Source organism: Simochromis diagramma, unplaced genomic scaffold (assembly GCF_900408965.1).
Source record: "Simochromis diagramma unplaced genomic scaffold, fSimDia1.1 OVJJ01000501.1, whole genome shotgun sequence".
NCBI lineage: Eukaryota > Metazoa > Chordata > Actinopteri > Cichliformes > Cichlidae > Simochromis > Simochromis diagramma.
In genome coordinates this window covers 6,496,536-6,518,169 of record NW_024387320.1, presented here as the reverse complement: position 1 = coordinate 6,518,169, position 21,634 = coordinate 6,496,536, and the positions used below count along the sequence as shown (strand labels likewise).

General features: G+C 40.7%; 1 protein-coding gene across 2 annotated transcripts in view; it reads right to left on the bottom strand.

Annotated features, from left to right (window-relative positions):
• The window catches only part of znf385b (zinc finger protein 385B), a 61,121-nt gene extending 42,506 nt beyond the window's left edge, over positions 1 to 18,615 (bottom strand). Inside the window, exon 1 of one of the 2 annotated variants that reach the window (XM_040005479.1) lies at positions 18,057 to 18,615. The gene's annotated coding sequence lies outside the window, so the exon portion shown is untranslated. The remainder of the gene's footprint in view (positions 1 to 18,056) is intronic. The other variant, XM_040005478.1, reaches the window with a different exon arrangement.
• Between the last annotated feature and the right edge of the window lie 3,019 nt (positions 18,616 to 21,634).

Genomic DNA, 21,634 nt, shown 5'->3' with positions numbered 1-21,634 from the left:
TCTGCCCACAGTGTGACCGTGCAAACAGATTTAGGTCCTCACTTCATGAGTGATACAAGCACTCACATGAATGACTGCCTGCAGGCACACTGTCCTCTGCCCAAATGCTCAATTTTCTGTCCGTGTTGTCTCTAAAACCTCTCTCTTTGTCCTACATTAAAAAAAAGATAAAATTTTCTTTATTCACGTCACTGTCAAAAGGGGAGCTACTGTTTGCCTCTCAGCAGGTTTAGATTAATAAACACACAGTTTTAAAACTATTTATGCCATTGCTATTTTCTGGCAATCTTCAAAGCACACTAAACGCCTCGCAATGTAAGTATTCAAACTTTTTTTTTACCACAAAAGTTCATTTTTTCCAGTGGATAAGCATTTGAATGAATACACAGCATCACGGCAACCTCCTGAAGCAAACCGCATTTGCAAACTGCTTGACTAATCTAAACATCATGAAGTACATATGGAGCACAAAGCTAGTGTCCGGTTTGCTTTTGAAACTCGAGCACAGTCGGTGCGCACGGCGTCAGATTTTGCACGTGGGCGTCTGCAGAGATCAAATAAACAACATGCAGACATCTTCAGATGTGAAAATCATGGATTGGTGGAAAAAAAAATCACAGACACATTTTTGAGTCATTATTTTTGATGGAGGTCCAGATATAACCCAACCACATAGAAACCAACACACACAAAAATAATTTTAAAAATTTGATTTTAATATGAAACACCAGCAGTCGTGATGTGACAGAAACTAAGGCCTGAGTCACACAAGCCTGCAACAGGTGAGTGAGTGGTACCAAAGACGTATGAAGTGCTGCACTGAAAACCTCCATGTAATTGCTTTGGTCACAAGCAGATTGCCACAGTTGCCAGTACTTTGCATGTAAGTTACTGACTAGTTTGCAAACACTCTGAAAGTACATGCCAAGAGCAAAAAAAAAAAGGTCAACTGAGGGTTATTTTAATGGACAATCGTCCATTTAAGCATATTTATGTTGCACAGCTGACATGTCATCAGATATCACCAGTTCTCTTTTGATAAGTTAAGAGACAGCCCCAATAGAAGTATTGTTTTATACTGGCAGCGTTGTGGCTGAGGCTGAGACCATTCTTTGGTAATGAATATTTTTTCTTAAGGTGAACAATCTCCGTTTTGGGTTTGTGGAGCTCTTTTTCTAGTAAATGGTGAGTATTTCCAGACAAGTCAGCATCTTCCATGCAAACCACTGGTGATCAGAGCAATCATAAACAGTTTTTTGGTGCTGCACCTTCATTGCAACCAATTTCACTCAGCAACCTTCCAGCAACCACTCGTCAGCTGGTCTGACTGGAGATTTTCCAGGCCAGCCACTCTCCAGTGAAAAAGGACTAAAGCAGCTCACAGTAGCAGGCAAGAGTCTTGCACTGCAGGACCGCTGTCACTGATGTGAGAGTGTGTGTGAAAGGGTGAATGAGCAGAAAAGTGTTCGAGTAAAAACATAACCTGTGCATGTGTAGGTCACATCTGTTAATCTATTTTATCACATCCCCTTTTCAGATTAATAAGGGAGACCACATTAAAAGGTCATTATGATAACTGCCTTAATTAATCTGATTATTTCTTATAGTTATTATTGATTTATTAACTGTTTCTCTCATTGTGAACTCAGACTGTTTTCAGGGATTTTATTTGGCTCATGTTTAGATTCAGGGTGTGTTTGTATGAATTTTAATCCTCTCATGTTTATGCCTGAGATGATATTGTACAGATTAAACACATACGTATTTATAACAGGAGGCGCAGCGAGATTGTTTTATACGTCCAACCTTCACTTCAGGGCAATGTGACTTCAGCTCTGTCTTTAAATAGCTGCTCTGCTCCATCAGGACCTGACACTAACTGCTCAAGGTGAACCTCCAGTTCCACACTAAAATCCAGGACTGCACTGCTAGCACTGACTGCTACTGCTAACAAAGGCACCCGAGACCCCAGGGGCCCCAACACTAATGAACCGCCTTCCTGTCCCCTTCAGCCACAGGCAGACTTAGAGGAAGAAATATACTGTGAAATCATTAGACCCATCAACACAGTTATGAACATTAATCAGTTGAAATTAAATGTTTTATGTTGTAAAGCTCACATTCTGAGGTGAAAAAAGAAAAACAGCACCACCGTAGACTAGTTTCTCTTAAAGGTGTTGTTCTTGTTTTTCTGTCTCAAAAACTCCCCACTAGGCTAATTTTAGGATATGATACTCATTTAGTTGAGGTCTTTTAATGACATGTACATTAATTATTTACAGATAAAAGTATCTGTAAATGTTATTTTTTTCATATTCTGTTTTTCACCTCCCAAAAAAAGGAAACCTCAGGGTCAATGAGATAAACCAGATGTTCCTCTATTACAGACTGTTGGGGATTACCACCAACAATCACACACAAACACCCACGCAGACACACACACAGATAAACACACTATTGAATGTAGGTTACCCAGCAGGCTGTGCAGGATTTGGTGGGACATGATTGGTTGAGCCAGACAGAGATTGTGGGCCTGGGATTATAATCCAAAGATAAGTGTGTGTATGTGTGCGTGTGTGCATGTCTGCAGTTGTAGCTCATTTAGTATAATCTGTAGTCTAATAATAGAGATTACCACTTGCACTCTTCTGAGCATCTACTGACAGTCGTCTCACTCGACTGGCTGTTCCTCACAAAAAAAACTCCTCTGACCTCTCTGTGAGTGTGTGTGAGCACTTCAGAATATCATTGCTGTCCACTGATGGTAGTATACACCAATTATATACTACTGTTGGTAGTATACACCAATTATATACCACTGATGGTAGAATACACCAATTATATACCACTGATGGTAGTACACACCAATTATATACCACTGATGGTAGTATGCACCAATTATATACCACTGATGGTGGTGTACACCAATTATATACTACTGATGGTAGTATGCACCAATTATATACCACTGATGGTAGTATGCACCAATTATATACCACTGATGGTGGTGTACACCAATTATATACCACTGTTGGTAGTACATACCAATTATTAGTCCTCCACAGTCTGGACTCTCTGCTCAGTTTAGCTACAGTTCCCCCGCTGTTCTGCACGGCCACCAACGCGCCCAGCTCTCCAAATCTAAATCATCACTAAGTGCTTAGAGCGACTGGTCCTAGCACACTTCAAATCCTGTCTCCCCCCCACCCTGGACCCCCACCAATTCGCATACCGCCAGAACAGAAGCACAGAGGATGCAGTCTCCATCGCACTGCACTCTGTCCTCTCACACCTGGACAACAACAACACCTACGCCAGAATGCTGTTTATAGACTTCAGTTCAGCATTCAATACAATCCACCCCTCACAACTCATCAGGAAACTGACAGACCTGGGCATCAGTTCCCTCATCTGCAAATGGTTACTGGACTTCCTGACCAACCGCCCCCAACATGTCCGGCTGGATAACCACTGCTCATCTACCATCACAATGAACACCGGTGTACCACAAGGCTGTGTGATGAGCCCTTTCCTCTACTCCCTCTTCACCCACGACTGCAGACCTGCTGATGGTTCCAACACCATCATTAAGTTTGCAGATGACACCACGGTGATTGGCCTCATCAGTGACAACGATGAGGCCGCCTACAGGGAGGAGGTGGATCGTCTGGCTGAGTGGTGCGACAGAAACAACCTGCTGCTTAACACCGAGAAGACCAAGGAGCTCATCGTGGACTACAGGAGGAATGCTGACCCACATCTACCCATCCACATTAAGGGGACGGCTGTGGAGCGTGTGAGCAGCTTCAAGTTCCTGGGAGTCCACATCTCCGAGGATCTCACCTGGACGACCAACTGCTCCAAGCTGGTCAAGAAGGCTCACCAGCGCCTCTTCTTCTTGAGGACTCTGAGGAAGAACCACCTGTCCTCAGACATCCTGGTGAACTTCTATCGCTGCACCATCGAGAGCATCCTGACCAACTGTATAACAGTCTGGTACGGGAACTGCTCTGCCTCGGACCGGAAGGCGTTGCAGAGGGTCGTGAAAACTGCCCAGCGCATCGCCGGAGCACCACTTCCTGCCATAAAAGACATCTACAGGAAGCGGTGTCTGAAAAGGGCTGGGAAAATCATCAAAGACCCCAGTCACCCATCACATGGACTCTTCACCCTCCTGCCCTCTGGGAGGCGCTACAGGAGCCTCCGGACTAAGACCACCAGGTACCGGAACAGCTTCTTCCCCACAGCTGTCAGACTCCTGAACTCTGCCTCCTGACATCTGACCCACGTTAAACTCATGGACTGAACATACACACAATCACAATGGACAACTGTACCCTCAAACACACAATAATAACATGGACTGAACCACCACTCACAACCACTAGCACTTTATATAGCCTCTGTAGAAACTATCTACACCCTCACTTATCTTAACTGCACTACTGTATAGCTCTGTGTAAATAATCATTCTGTACATTCGATAATCTTTAATCCTACAACTGTTTACAACTTGCATAGTTCCCATTTCTGTATAGCTGTATATCTCAGATTCTGTAAAGTTATTTATTTCATATTCTGTATAGTTTTTCATATTTATATCCTGTTCATAGCCTGTACATAGCTTGTACTCACTACAGCCTGTACATACTTATAGTTATAGAATATTCACAACATACTTCATACCGTGTACATTATAACATTCCATAATAGACCCATTTCTGTAATATACTCACATATCTATATTATTGCTAATATATATTGTAATATATCTATATCACTAAAGCACTTCTGGATGGATGCAAACTGCATTTCGTTGCCCTGTACCTGTGCATGTGCAATGACAATAAAGTTGAATTCTATTCTATTCTATCTCATGGCTCAATATTCTATCTGCATCCCCTTCAGTCTAGAGTAATCATCCCCTTTATTGAACCACAGTCCGCTAGTTAGTTAATGATAACAGGCTAATGTTATGTTAGCATTAACTAATATTAGTGTAATGTGGCTATTAGGTAATTGCTAATGATTAAATGGTTAATGGTAACATGTGCACTGGCCAGGTTCATGTTTATAACTGCTTAATACTTCAGTGTTGTTGAAACTGGATCAACTCTGATCTTTAATCAACTCTGAAATTCCTCCTAAAGTGTTGTTTAGCATTATGAACATTAACTACTTCAGCTGTTGGTGAGGGGAAGAGCCGTCTGTCTGACTGTTTGCGGTGGTGCTTTGTGAATTTGTGAGTCAGCTGGAGGAAGCATAGATGGCTTCCTCCTGTCAATACTGTCGGAAATGTCTGTCTTGTGTAATGTGAAATGTGTATCTTAAATTAACATTAATTTCAGCATCAATTAATATCTGAGTATGAATTTTCTTTATAACCCATGTATCTACAGAACTTCAACAAAAATGGGGCATCCAATGTGGAGACAGCTGCAACTGTCTCCACATTCTACCACTGATGGTAGAATACAGAAGTTACAGAAGTTACAGGTTGTAACTTCTGCTACTAGAAAAGAGAGAAGAGCTAGCAGAGAGAGACTGTATTAGCAGTCCTACAGCCTACTGTACCTCAGCTTATTGGATTTCAGAAAATAATTCTGATAGTTTTGATATCAAAGTTAAGGTTACACGTTCTTTATTTGTCGTTGTCAATCATCATGAAGAAACATGACAGAATGAAATAACGCAAAACGTGAAACAGCCTCTTCCCCTGGAATAACATGTGTCTTAAACCAGATGAGCTACTATGTCTGGTTGTCATTTTACTCTGTTAATCAGTGTTGTGCCTCCTTGCAAATTCAGCCTAGTAAATAATTAATTTGCAAAGCACACCAAAGTGGGGCCCTCCACAGGTTACACCGCCAATCTTCAGTCACCGGACTCCCAGTGGAAATGTCTAAGATATCAACCAGCCAAAATGTGCATCAGTTTTATTCACAGTAACAGAAGCTAAGGACTCAAAGTTGAGGCCAGAAAAAAGCATCTACTTTGCCCAATAGATGAGAAGATGACTATGGCATCATTTCTTTCTCAACATGCTGACTCATCAAACATTCAACAGTTGTTCCACTTAACTAATGGAGGAAGAAACACAAGACAAAAGCAGAAACGCACACCTTGGCAGACAGTTTAAGTTTCTCCTCTTCTAAAGGTATTTCAGACAGCGCGTTGAAGTTTAGAGCAGACTGAATGACATCACAGAGGAGAGGATGTTAAGTGTGAAAATGTGCCACCTTTTCTATAAACGGAACACCCGTCACCTTCATGTTGAGGACATTGTGACTTTGTGTTTTATGGTGTTAACTTTACTGATGTTTTCCTGTTGACACACACAGTCGTCATGACTGAGTGGCAGGTATTTCAACACAGGACCAGTCAAGTCACTAAACAAATCTTTACTCTTTCTGTTTTTGGTGCATGTTACTTGCTAAACATGCAACTTTAACGGCCAAAAAGGAGCAATGAATCTCCTAACAGGCACTGTGTGCGTAAAGCTTGGTATAGCTCATGTCTTTGTGCCAAGGAGCTTAACACACGTCCAGAAACCTCTACTGCCATACTGCCGCATTGGGTGACATGCTCTTTCATTAGACTGAACAAACACAGCTTCACTCAGTACACACCATCCCTCTGTCTTAGGGGTCAGAGGATTAAACAGTCTCTACAGTATAAAATGTGGATTATTCTATTGCTCAAGAGGGTTTCCAGCAAATGCGATAATTAGCTCTGTGTCATTACTGAGCCTCCTCAGAAAAATGTGTAATCTATAAAGGAAACATTGGACTTGAAGCAGAGGTCCAGGGGTTTTACTAGATTTTTTAAATTTATAGTAGTGAAATAACAGAGTAGGTTAAACCTGTTTAAAATATGTGATTAACAGCAGACTACCGTTATTTCTACACACACACAAAAGCAGGGGCAGAATTCAAAAAGGAAAGAAGTTCGAATCTACTATGTTTCCTCCCTGTCCGCTGATAAATGCATAAACAGAGTTTGAATGGTGGATCAGATTGGGGAAGTTGCAGAAACAGTGTAACACACTGTCTCTTGAGTGTCAGAAGCATTGGTTTTGGATTTTAAGAGTTGTTGACAGTAATAATAAAGCAGAATAACATATTTATCCTTCACCACGCCAGCTTCCTGAACACATTCTCCATAATCGCTTTTTTAAAATGTGAAGGTATCAAACCACAGACCATAGTTTTCATCAACATGTACAGTAGTGTGCAAAAGTCTTAGGCTAACCTTCTTTTCTTTATATTATTTGGTATGACCACGTTTTCTTCATTACAGTCTGAACTCTTTTAGCCAATCTTTCTTTTAATTTCTTCCTGAAGGACTTGTTGGATGTTGGCTGCCTTTTGTTCTGTTCTCTGTCAAAAAAATCCCACACTGCTTTAATAGTGTTGAGGTCCAGGCTCTGGGGAGGCCAGTCCATTACTGACAGTGGTCCATTGTGTGTTTTCCGATCCAGGTATGCTTTTACTACATTGTCAGTGTGTTTGGGATCATCGTCATGCTGAAAAATTAATCTAGATGTTCTCCAGATGGTCCTGTATGGTGAATCAAAATCAGTATTTACAGATTGATTGCTACCACTTTTGTCAAGATCCACAGCACTGACTGAAATGCAGCTCCAAACCAGAGATCTGTATTCTGCGTTTTTCTATCCAGGTATATTCTTACTGGATTTTCAGTGTGTTTATAATCATTGTCAAGCTGAAAAATGAAGTTGTTACCAATACGAATTCTTTCTGTATACAAAATTTCATTAATTTTGACACGGCTCCCGCTCCCCTCTACATATTAATGACAATTTGAACAAACAATTTCAAATTTGGATTTATCACGGTATGATACTTGTTGGCACAGATTTTCAGTCCAGTTCTTGTGTAATTTGGCCTATCTCAGCCGTTTCTCCCTGTTTCCCTTCCGTAAGAATGACCATTTGTATTGAGGCTTCAGTGAACACCTGATGGATTAATTGAGGGCCCATTATTCATCTAACAGGTTCTGTGTCAGGTCTTTGATGGAACACGACTACCCGATGCTGTTCATCTGCTAGTTTTTAGGCCCGCACATGTTCATTTGTCCTCCACTTGTCCAGTTTCCTCAAATCCTTTGAGAACACACTGCACACCATATTGGGATACGCCAAGGTTTCAGCTAATTGTGCTTTCAAAATCATCATACAATTTTATGCCAGTTACTTGTGTTATCTTTGGATAACTCATTACTCATAAATACTACTATAGAAATGGGAACAAACTCTGAGTTTTAGTGACAGGCTGCTAGCAACAGAGTGCCTCATGATAAGATTTCAGATTGGTTCTTTGATTAGTTGTCTGTGTAGTGTAGACACGACACTGGCTTATCTCTTGGTTTAGGTGCCCTTTTCACGCTTGAATGACTCATAGATCAATGTAAAGTTGCTTGTTAAAAATCATCTTAAAATATTGGAATAAAAACTTTGAAAGACCCTCAGAAAACCTGGAGAAGTATTGCTCAAGACTACTTTAAAAATCACAACAAAATCTGGCTGCTGGGAAGCTAAATATAAAGACATCCAGGGTCACTCCATACTTTTGCACAATGCTGTAGCTATACTGATTCTCTCACATGGCCCTATGATCAGCAAAACAGCAATTTCAAGTCTGAATGCAGCAGAACAGAAGTTACTATCTGTACGTTAACAAGAAGAACTTGTGGGATCAATTCAATAGTTTCTGCTCTTTTAATTATATGGTGATAAAAATATAAGAACATGTCAATGACAAGTATTAAATTGCGAGATCAGCTATATATTAAAAAATGATTTCTGAGATGAGCATGAGAGAAGGCAAGCTTTAAAGAGATGACATATGAGTATCCATCAATATCTTTTCACCACCTGCAATTTGCCATTTTACAAAACATTATATGCCCGACCGCCTCAAGGACAGTGACTTCCTGAAGTGTCCTCTGGTTGTCTCTGAGCTTATAAGCAGTTCAATGAATAATCCTTCCATAAAAGGATTGTCAGAATTGCACAGGAAACAATGATACAATATGTTACCCTATTAGATTTCATGATTTTGTGTATGCGAAAGGCATTCTTGCAGTCTTTTCCCCTGAATGCTAATCACATGATATTCAGCATACAAACAAGGTCTTCCGTCCTGCACATTGCACCTGACCAACCCAGACCAAAAGATAATATGTTTTTCTTATTGTTTCAGCTGTTTCAGAGCACAAAAATCCCGAACATGGATGATAATTTCAGAACCAACTGGATTAGTGTGGACGTGGTCCGAGTGTCTGTCTGACAGGTGGAACTCCTGACAACTTTCCACAGTCTCTCAACTGATGACACAGCGTGTGAGAGTGTATTGTGCAGTGTGACCTTCAAAATCTCAGTGTGTTTGTGTGTGTGTGTGTTTGTGTGTGTGCGTTTGTGATACCTCAGAGACATGAGTCGCACGGAAACACTTCATCACTGCCATCCTATTTACATGCACACACTTTTTCCTTTCAAACACGCACCCACATGTACAGCCAACTTTTCCTTCATACGCTTCCGTTCTTTTTACACAGTGACACATATACACAATTGTGTATGTGTCAATTGTGTTTCTGATAATAATCACCCAATCACATTTCATTACTGTCAACATTTACTTTTTGTCACATGACAGAAATTTAATTAAAACTTCCTGAAACAACCTGGAAGCAGCTGCAAACACACACACATACACAGGTAACGCCATAAATCACAGCAGACAGAATGGGAGTAATGAGGTGGCTAGCTGTTAGTGCTATGCACTGTAGGAAGCATGTAGCTAAATACTCCACATACCCTCGTAGTCACTGCTAAAGTCACAGAACACCGCATGCGAGGGTCAACACAGTAGGACTGCTTCACACTGTTGTCAGGGCAAACAATGTGTATGTGCTTCAGCATTATCTGAAACATTCGCTTATCAAAACTACCAAGCGAACACTACTTACTCTGAGTCTTATTTCAGTTGTATCAGCAGTAATGTCATGACTGCACTGATGCAGCTACATTTATTTAAAGGAATAATCTGACATTTTGGAAGTGCCTTTCTTGCTGTGAGTTGAGAGAATGCTACTCTGGTGTGTTACAAGATTAGCTACAAAATATAGCTTCTCTGTCTAAAAAAAAAAGAAACTCAGCAAATCTGGAAGAATGGGCCAGCAGGGGACAACTAATGTGATTATGAAAAAACTTCCAGCTCTATCAAAGGGAAAACAGCCCTCAGCTCCCTTCTTCTGTGACCTCATTAAATATTTTCCTGATGACTTTATGGTCTCAATTACTAATTTCAGATCATTCTGAATTAAGGCTAAAATTAAATAATTCAATTTAATTTTATTATACAGTGTATTATTCAGTTCACAACAGTTACATAAAGGTGCTTTATATTGTACGGTAAAGACTCAATAACTTAGAAAGAAACCCCAAAAAATCAAGGAGCTAGCTCTTGGTAACAGCGGTGAGCAAAAACTAAATTTTAACAGGAAGATACCTGCAGCCGAACCAAGCTTAGGGAAGGACAGCCATCTGCCACAACCAAATGGGTGTGAGGGGAAAGATTAGAATGATCACGTCTGAACTGAGCACTAAATCAGAGAAAAAGTCTGTGAAATCATAAAGAGTTTCTAAGCAAGGGTCAGTTAGATGATAAATAACAACAGCTAAAACAGTTTTTTGACTTTTCCAATTAGGGTGGATACGGCTAAGAGAAAGGCTTTCAAATTAATTGGAACTCTGTTTGTGCCTATAGTTGATTATTAAGCTAGAAGGAAATAATGCTGCCACTCCTCCTCCTCAGCCTATGCTTCTGACAGTAAATATGACCAAGTGGTGCTGATTCCTTTAAACTAATATCTTATATTTTTCTTTCTTCATGATTTTTTATACTTACATTTTTTTTTTTTATTGCTGAACATGATGTCTATAGGAATGAGGTTTGTGGGGGAAGAAGGCGAAAAATACAGAGAGACATGTGAGACTGCAATTCCCCATCCTGGTTCCAACTCTGGATACTGACATGTTGGGTTGTTTAATATACTTGGGCAAATATCTAGAAAGGAAACCTGTCATTTTTTGTAACAAAGCTCATTAGAGTAAGATTATCCAGGGTGAGCTCATCTCTCAGCCTCTGAGAGACATAACATCCGTATATTAAAGACAAGGCTTTTAAGGCGGATGCGCATTAAACCTGTAATGTTTTTAATAATCACAGGGGCGATAACTGTGGTTGTAAAAAACACTTGTAGTTCTATAGAAGACAGCGGAGAAACAGCCCTCCAACTGATCTCTGTAAAACATTTTCTATTGGCTCAGTCACTCATTTTAGGTCATACTAAGAAAAAGATTAAAGTCCCCTAACAACTGAATCAAGAAGAACATCTGGCATTAAATTAAATCAAACACACAAAGCTATACGCTGTAGTGACCCCTTGTGACAAATGACCAGTTTTATTGTACTCAAAAATAATACAAAAGTCCATTGTGTAAGTTTATTTATGGTGAACTGTGATTTCACACTCTTGTCTGTTCTTTTCTCATCAAATGTGGTTTCAAAACATCAAGATGGCAACGGTAAAAAACCTCATCTCGAGACTTCGAAATGGGACCTCACAAATAAGTGGATGACTTCATGGTAGCTACTTCCACTTTGTATACCGCCTATGTACAACACTAAACTAATTTTTAAGTTTTAAATATTTAGAGTTGAGGCTTATTATTTGATTTCACAAATCACTGGGTGGCCACTTATACTGTCTATGGTTGAAAATGGTTAGCTTAGCTTGTCATAAACACTGCAATCTCCAGCTACTCTGACATGTGACATTATGTCATGTTGTTTTTGCTGCTGTATAGAATAAAGACAGAATTACATGTTCACAAGCTTTCAGATGTTGGTTAGCGGATTTAGGATGTTAGGCCAGCTGTTTTTATCTATTAAGGTAAGCTGGCTGGCTGCAGGCTTCGATTTAATATGATATAGAGGGGGATACTGACATTCTCAGCAACAGTTTCATCCCCACCTCATATTAAATAATTAATCCACACGTAATGTGATCTTAATTAAATATTGATGTAAAATCTCTGCTCTAACTGAAAAAAGAGTACGTTGTTACAGTGAGGACATTACACCTGTCTGCTGCCAATCAACACACACACACACACATATAGAATAAAACTACAATAGATTTTGTACAGAAAGAACAGTTTGTGCTTACATCACTATGTGCGTGCGTGTGTGTGCGCTCTCTGCAGGTTTCTAAACTAATCTGTCCTGACGTAACAACATGCTGCTTCTCAATCTGCCCACTGCTGGAGTCCTGGCAGACGGACACACAAACGCAGTGTTTAGTAATGTAGTCATGCTCTATAAATAGGTAAAAATTGATTTGTGTGGAGGAGAAGTGTGTGTCTTACAGTAGGATAAATCTACATTTACTGTACAACTGGACAAAAGAAACCAACAATCCAGGCAGTCTGATGGTTAACAGCCCATCCTGATGACCCTTCAGCAGCTTAATACAGTCTACATTTTTTTAAAGACATATGCCTCTTCATCTGTTTGAGAGTATCTTGGGTTTAGTCCCAAGGATAAAGGTCAGACAGCCAACATGAACATTTTGCCAGTTTGTCTGTCCACCGCCACCTGAACATCGTACCTATTAACTCAGTATTCTGCATGGTGTTGTCAGCCACAGAAACAGCTCTCATCATTGGTTATCAGACAGAACTGTCATCTCATTAACTTTGGAAATGTACTCGATACAATCCTGTAGAAGACTAAGCACACCTTATGACTCATATAACACCATTAGCAACAATAACTTGAACTTGATTCTTTTCTTTTTCAGCCATTTTGTTGTGGATTTGCAATGTGCCAGGGATCATTGTTGTGTTGCGTGACCCAGTTTTGGCCGAGCTTTAGCTGTCGGACACATGGCCACACATTTGACTCTTTGTTATGTAGTGGAGTTTATGGTCGATGAAATGGCTGCAAGGTTCCCCATCTTCTGGCAGCCCTCTGGCAAAATGCTAACTCTTGGGTTTTTTGCAATTTCTCTGAGCGTTGTACAATCTTTACCTGGGCGGAATTTGCTGGGATGTCACTTCTGGTAGGACCAGAAACTCTCTGACTGCTACTTCCTCTCAAGGCGTATGGGATCAGTAAGGATGTACTTAGTTTTTCCCAGGACTGCCCAGAGTATTGAGAAAACGTTCTGTTTCACATGACTGTATTTTAAGATGTTTATAGCAGCTAGTCTTTTAGCTAATTAAACTTTAAACTTTTAAAATATACCAAACAACGTCTTGATGCATGCACAATCATCCAGGTAAGTAAATCTCTAAAAGTTGATTCTGTTCATCTGGACGTAGTGTTTTGTGGGAGAAACATTTCGTCACTCATCCAAGTGACTTCTTCAGTCTCAGCTGACTGCAGGTTTCCCCAATCTTATTGTAAGATGGTGACAGATGTACCCTTAGGCCCCCTCCTCGATTCAGAGATGGTCTTTCCCTTTTCACATAAATGGCCTCCTTGACTCCGCGCTCAAACCAGCGTTTCTCCCTGTCCAAGATGTGTACATCCTCATCATTGAAAGAGTGTCCACTGGCCTGTAGGTGTGAATAGACTGCAGAGTCCTGGCCTGACGAGGTAGCTATTCTGTGTTGTGCCATCCGCTTCGCCAGAGGTTGTTTGGTTTCCCCGATGTATAAATCCTGGCAATCCTCCTGGCACTTAACAGCATACACTATGTTACTCTGTTTGTGTCGGGGGACCTGATCCTTGGGTGGACCAATTTTTGGCGCAACGTGTTTTGGGGTTTAAAAGCCACAGAGACTCGGTGTTTAGAAAAAATGCGTCTCAACTGCTCCGATACTCCTGACACATATGGGATCACTACAGGTTTTCGCTTGGGCAGCGGTTGTCCTTCTCTCCTGGATCGGCTGGAGCTTTCTTTAGGTGCCTTTCCAGCTTTGACAAAAGTCCAGCTGGGATAACCACATTTACTCAGGGCCTTCTTGATGTGCTGTTCTTCTGCCTCCCTGGCCGCTGCGTCAGTGGGGATGGTGTTCGCTCTGTGTTGTAGCGTCCTGATGACACCCAGTTTGTGCTCCAGTGGATGATGAGAGTCAAACCTTAAATACTGATCCGTATGCGTAGGTTTACGGTACACGTCAGCTTTTAGATGTCCCCCATTACTGATGTAAACCTCACAGTCTAAGAAGGCTAACCTGCCACTTTTCATATCCTCCCTGGTGAATTTGATGTGTCGGTCCACCGAGTTAAATGTGGTACATTCTGAAATTTGATTTTCACCCAGGTGTCATCCACATATCTGAACCAATGGCTTGGTGGTGTTCCAGGGTAGGATAGCAAAGCCCTCTTTTCCACTTCTTCCATGTACAAATTGGCCACGATGTGTGAAACTGGGGAGCCCACGGCACACCCATGTTTCTGACTATAGAACTGACCCTTGTATGTGAAGTAGGTGGAATGAAGACACAGTTCCAAAAGCAAACACACTTGGTCGATGCTGAGAGTGGTCCTGTTGCTGAAGTTGGGGTCATCCTGTAATCTCTCACGAACTACCTCCAACGCTTCCGTGACTGGGATGCATCTGTCACCATCTTACAATGCTGTGATTGCAGCCATTCCCCAACTCTCTGTGAATGGTACTCATGGCCATTGATCAGTGGTCTTTGATCAGTGGTTGTTGATCAATGGTCATGAGAATCTGCATAATTATGATGAAGGAACTGACCTCCCAGCCCAAGATGTCACCATCTTACAATAAGATTGGGGAAACCTGCAGTCAGCTAAGACTGAAGAAGTCACTTGGATGAGTGACGAAACGTTTCTCCCACTGAAAACGCTACGTCCAGATGAACAGAATCAACTTTTGGAGATTTACCAAACAACTTGATTAAATCCAATCCAAGTTACTGGGGGTCAGCACAGAGACAAATATTCACACACTCCCACAACCACACTGAATCACCAATTAGCATAACACGACCCACAGTGGGACAAAGCTAGAGTACCTAAAGAAATCCACAGAGAAGCATCAACCAGGAGGTTTGAACCAACCCTCTCGTTGTTAAGTGATAGTGCTAACCACAAATGTGCACCAGCATCCACCAGCATGCTACCCTCAATTTTCACACAAATGTTATCTTAGCACATACTCTGCTGAAATGTCATGAAGTTTATATATCTAACAGACGTTTGCTAAGTTAAAATGGTCCAGCACACACAACAACAGGGTAATAACCAGTGCTTCATTTTACCAACATTATTTATTATTCCCTTGATCAAACTGTTAGCATTCATATACTCTACTCACATATGTCCCGTTTTTCTGGTTCTCTTTTCCTTGGGGGGTTTTTATGCTCACTGTGAATGTTTTCGTGCTCTCTCTTTGACTTTCAGCATCCCCTTAATGTCTTTAAAAGAAGGCTTCTGCTTTAGTTAAGTTGATTGGTGTTAACTAGACACAGAGAGGACGGAGAGACATTGAAGGTCAAACCAGAAAGCAGAGAGTAGCAGTCACAGAGCAGGGAATGAGGGAAGGAAGGAAAACAATATAAGGATGGATGCTCTGCTCACTTAACACTGCTGAACAATGGGGAAAAAAGGTTTCCAGGTCACAAAGAACATCCAAGAAAAACTGAGACACAAGGAAAGGAAAGGAAAGGAAAGGAAAGGAAAGGAAAGGATTAGGCATCTCAGGGCAAATTCAGTTTCCAAGTCTGTTTCTGTCAGAGCAGCAACAGTCCAGCTGATCAGGGAATCAATATTAGAGTAATTAACTCTATAACATTCCTGCAACCCCAAACACACACTGAGTCCTTAAAACTCCAGGGCTCACCGTGTTAATTATTTTACAGTGTAAACCCAGCACAGACACACACAGACACACACACACTTACATCACACTGTCATCTGTGTGAAAATTAACATCTCCATGACAAAGCGAGAGTGAGACAGGACAACGCTGGACAATTTGGACTGTGTGTGTGTGTGTGTGTTGTGTTAGTAACAAGCATGAATATGCTCTATTCTCTCTCTCCTTTAGTCCTGACTTTGAAATTATACTGAACAGCATTTATATTTAACTACAGTTTTTAAAAATGCTTAAAATTCCATAAATGAATCGGGCTGATTTTCATCTTCTTGACTTGCTGTGGTGTAGTCCCTGGGCTTTCCTTGAGTTCTTATTCATTACTTGTGTTATTTTGTTAATGAGCCTTCCTTGTGCACTCTCCTATGATCCCCTATCATCATGTTTCACTGTTAGTTAACCGTCCTTTAGTTACTTCCTGTTTTACTTAGAGAGTTTGTTTTTTCATGTGTCCTGTTTCTTTTTCTTTCTTTTTTGTCCGATGCTTGGGTCCTCTCCTCACCATCACTGCCCCAAACCAGTGTATGATATTCATTATTTCCTTTTTTCCATGTACAAACTCAATTTGAAAAGTCACTACTGCTTTGAAAGCATTTTCTATTTAACCTAGTTAATATACTGCTACTACTAAAGACTGTCAGGTATCTGCGGTAACACTGATAGGAAGGCAACAGTAACTCAAATAACCACTCGTTACAACCAAGGTGTGCAGAAGAGCATCTCTAAATGCACAACACAATGAGTTCTGAAACAGAAGGGCAGCAGCAGAAGACCACACCTCAGTGCCACTCCTGTCCGCTAAGAACAGAAGACTGAGGCTACAATTCACACAGGCTCAAAACTGAAGATCTGAAAAATGTCGTGCTGCAACGTTTGGATGGTAGGCTCTTAATTTGCCATAAATAAATGAAAGCATGGATTCCCTCTGCCTTGTATCAGCGGTTCAGGCTGCTGGTGGAGTAATGGCACACTGAAGCATAATGTGTATGTCACAAAGCTCAAATCATTTCAAAATGATTTTTATAACATGACAATCAATTCACTCAAAAAGCCTCCACAGTCACCAGATCTCAGTCTGGCACCTTTTTGGAACAATTTTTCATGATAGATGGGCAACTGTGTGATTCTGTCTCATCGATAGGAACATTTCCAGCACCTTGTTGAATCTGTGCTGTGAAGAATTAAGGCAGTTCTGAAAGTGTCTGGTGAGTAAGTGTACACCTCTGTATAATTCTGAAGTACAATACCCGCCTATTTAAATTTTACTTTTACCTCGTGAGAGTTAAAAACATTATCCTTTTGCTCACTGCTGCGGTCCATTTATTGGACTTTTATTGTGTAGGTTGTGCAGTGTTGGTGGGTATTTTACTCAAGTACATTGCACCGGAGGGCAAATGTGAGTTATTGTTATTTCTTTTAATAACTTCTGCAAAAATTCAAAAACAATTTGATTGATTGATTGATTGATTGATGTAATTAATCAAGACATAGGTGATTATCTTTGGTGACTCTGAAGAATTTTTCACCATATCACCAAGTTTTAAAATATGACTACTTGTGGCGTTTTCTCAGTTAAAGTGAATAATTTAAAGGTATGACTGTGAAATAAGGCAAGTGAAGGTGTCACCTGAGGACTCTGGGTGATTGAAAGAGATGCGTTTCTCTCCATCTTCCAGCATATTTATAATGCAACTCAAAAACAGAAACCTCAGCAACTATCAATGCGTCGGTGATATCAATTTGTGACATGTAACCGAACCATATTGAGTTTGCTTGCAATGAAATGTGCTCTATAAATAAAATTGGCATTGCCACACACTCTTAGGGGTCATGTCTCTGCATTTACAATTTCTTTAATATGAGACTTTCAGTGCCCTACATGGTGTAGAGTAAATGAATGTATGCTCAGTCTAATCATTTGGGGCAGTATAAGAGAAACTGGCCAAAAATGTAAATGAGATATATGTAAACGGGAAAACTATTATATTTAAACGCTCGTGCTGCTGCGTGGTTTTCATAAGCTTCATTTATCAAAGGAAAGAAGAGAAAAGCAAAGACACGTGAGCAGATGAATGAATGGGACGAGAGAAAGAAGCAGGTGGAAGGTGACTTACCGGAGGACGAGGATGGATGGATAAAGAAAGTAGAGTCCTGCTTGGTTTGAAGCGCACAACTCCGCTCGCGCTGTCAGCTCCGGACCATTCACTGATAATCAATACTGAACCGATCCGAGTCTCCGCTCTGTGAGTGCCCGCGTGCGGTTTAACTGATCGGTCATCGATCGTCCATCCCATTCATCCATCAGGTATCCGGACACTGATCAACTCTGTGGGAGCAGCGGAGTGCCGCGCGCTCTGCGCTGCACTGACCAGAGAGGTAGTGCTGCGCATGCGCCACCACACACACATAAACGCATAACCCCACACACAAACGGCAACAGAGAGCAAAAGAGAGACGCTTAAATACAGCCGATGATAAACAAAACAAAAAAAAATACACGTGGATGGACTTTAAAGAAGACTGGCCTTTACCTGCCTGCGCGTGCGCCCGTTTGAGTGAGAGCGCGTGAAATGCAGCTTCTCCTTGATTTGTTTTCAGCTTTTGTTGGAAAAAAAAAAGCAGGTGAAATCCATTTAAAAACTGTAAATACTGGCTGCAGAGCGCGGACACACACACACACACACACACACACACACTTTTGCCAACGGTGCTCAGTGTTTGTTGTCCTCTGTCAGTATTTACTGTCAACTCACCTGACCGTGACGTCAGGCGTCATGGGTGTTATTTTATGCTTTCATCCAGTCTGTGGCATTTCAAAGACTAATTAAGATTATCTGCATCAAATGCTGTATAACGTTCAATTAAAAAACAGAAATGATTTATCCTTTTTTAAATCAAAGGTTCATGTTCAAAAATTCACGAGTGTGACAATGGTTGTGTCCTTGTACCTGACCATTTTCATATATCTATATATCTATATATTTATATATTTATATATAGATAGATAGATAGATAGATAGATAGATAAGATAGATAGATAAGATAGATAAGATAGATAAGATAGATAAGATAGATAGATAGACATGTCCTTGGAAGCTTCCTAAAGAAGACCACAAGTGCAGTGCTGTGTAAAGATGCCCCTGAGACAATTCAGCACATAACAGCAGGGTGCAAGGTGCTAGCAGGCAGGGCAAACATGGAATGCCAGCTGGGCGAGTGGCTCCAGCAGATCCCAGGAAGAAAATCGGAGATCTCAACGTAGCAAAGAAGCAATTTTAAATTCTATTATCAGGCACTTTGTTTCTAGCAGTCTGTCATAAAACTTTATAATTTGTTCCGATTTCTTTAGTTAAATCAAAGAAAATCCCGGGGATAATACAGTTTGACCAACAAGAAGATGATTCCCAAAAAGCATATCTCTGTATCGTGTGCATTGTGTCCTTAAAAGAGTTGAGGAAACTGGACAAGTGAAGGACAAAATAAGATGTAATACCATGTGGAAAGCATCTGACTAGCTTCATTTTCAGTATGGCAATGTTTCCAAATGCACTGCCAATACAGCAAAAGCATACCTGGATAGAAAAATGCACAAAGGAACATGGATGATGGATTGGCCTCCCCAATGTATGGACCTCAACATTATTGAAGCAGTGTGGGATCATCTTCCAGAAAACAGAAAAAAAGCAGACAATTTTTGAATATCCTTTAAGAAGCCCGGGGAACTATTGCTGAAGACTACTTAAAGAAATTAGAAGAACGCTTCGCCAAAGCATTTTGTTTGCATTGAAAATAAACGTGCTCATACCAAATATTAATCTTCTATCTACTAATATTTATTAATATTAATTATACATACATACACACACACACACACACACACACACATATATATATATATATATATATATATATATATATATATATATATATATATATATAGAGAGAGAGAGAGAGAGAGAGAGAGAGAGAGAGAGAGAGAGAGAGAGAGAGAGAGAGAGTTTAGAAAAAAAAGGTATCTCATCTTTCTGGCTCATAAAAACTGAAAACTAACTAAGGTTGAGACCACCTGATAATACAAAAAAACATATGTAGAAAAAAGGCTAAATAGGAGCTGATGCATGAAATGTACTCTAGATTTTAAACATTAATATAAACATGTCCCCATCATTACCAAACACTGTTTACTTTTATTTGTGCTTTTGGTTGTTTAAGTCATGTTTTGCTCTCCATACAAAGCAGTCCACTGAAAGGAGGCAATATTAAGCAGGAGTTTCATCTGTGCCACACTGAGTCAAACACACACCCAGACACACACACACACACACACACACACACACACACACACACACACACACACACACACACAAAATCAGCTGTTCAGTTCCTACATCATTTGCTTCTTGGACAGCCGGGTGCAGATTCTTCACTTCAAACAGTTCAAACAGGTAACGCACTGACAGAGAGCCGCGACATTTCACACTGCTGAGACAAATGCTCCTGGCCGTCTCTGCCAAACCAAGGCATGATGGGAAACTCCTGGAGGTGACCTCGCGTATTCTCTGTAATAAGTCTGGCGTGTTGTTATAGTTCTCTTTCTGCAAACACACAAGCACACTGCTGCACTTGATGACACGATTCTCCACACACTGTAGTTCATTTGGATCCACATGCCATGTTGCTGCCCCAGATACTCACTGGGACACCAGCTGCGTATTAATCCACCACTGAAAATACTTTAAGTAACATGTGCTAAAAACTACAGTCTGCAGCCCTTTTAGGGCATTACTCAGCATTTTTTGTTTTTTAAATACAAGTACATATTTGTGAGCCATCTTCAGTAGGAGGGGGGGAGGCTTAAATTTGTAAAAGGAAGGATGGGGGGGGTGGACAACAAATATTGGCTGATTTGGTTTTGTATTTTAATGGGATTTACTGATGGTTAGAGGAATATTGGCAGCTGGTTAATCCTTTAAGAGGGTCTCTTATGTTTATTTCAGGTTCTCTCTATTTTTTGGGATTGCAGTTAAGCAGCTTTGCATGATTCACAGTTTTTGTTTTTAAATTATTATCTGTCCTAAACTGGTCCTTCATACAGACCCTATGCTTTATCTTGTCTGAAGTCAGCTTCTTTTTAAGCCAATCCTCCCATTCCAAAGAAGCAGGTCCTCCTGATTGACCAACTTCTGGAAGGATGCAGAGAAGCAGCACGCAGTGTTTGCAAGCTGCAGAGTAGATGTCCATATAAGGAAATCCACAGTGAAAACTGGAAATCTAGTAATTGCAACATTAAACTTCCTTATCCTTACCCCGAGCCACTAAACAACAGACCTAAGTGTAGAGATTGCTGTGGTGCAGGCTGTCGAGGCAAGACTGGAAACACCTAACCTTTACAGAAAGCAGGGTCCTACACTGTAATCTGTCATGTGGTCACTCAAGAAACAAATTGCTATAAATCAACTGGCCCATCAGTATTCTGCAGCCCAGAGAGAGAGAGCACATTACACCTATCCTTACATCTGTTCCTGTCAGTTTTCATATTGATTTTGGGAATCCTTTACTTGTTGTTAAAACACTGAATGGTCTTGCTCAGCTGTATGTCTCATATACTTAGAGTGCACGAACCAGTATGGTCCCTCGGGTCCTCGAGCACAAGTAGCTCCAAAGTGCAGGATAGAAACATTTGAGGAGGCAG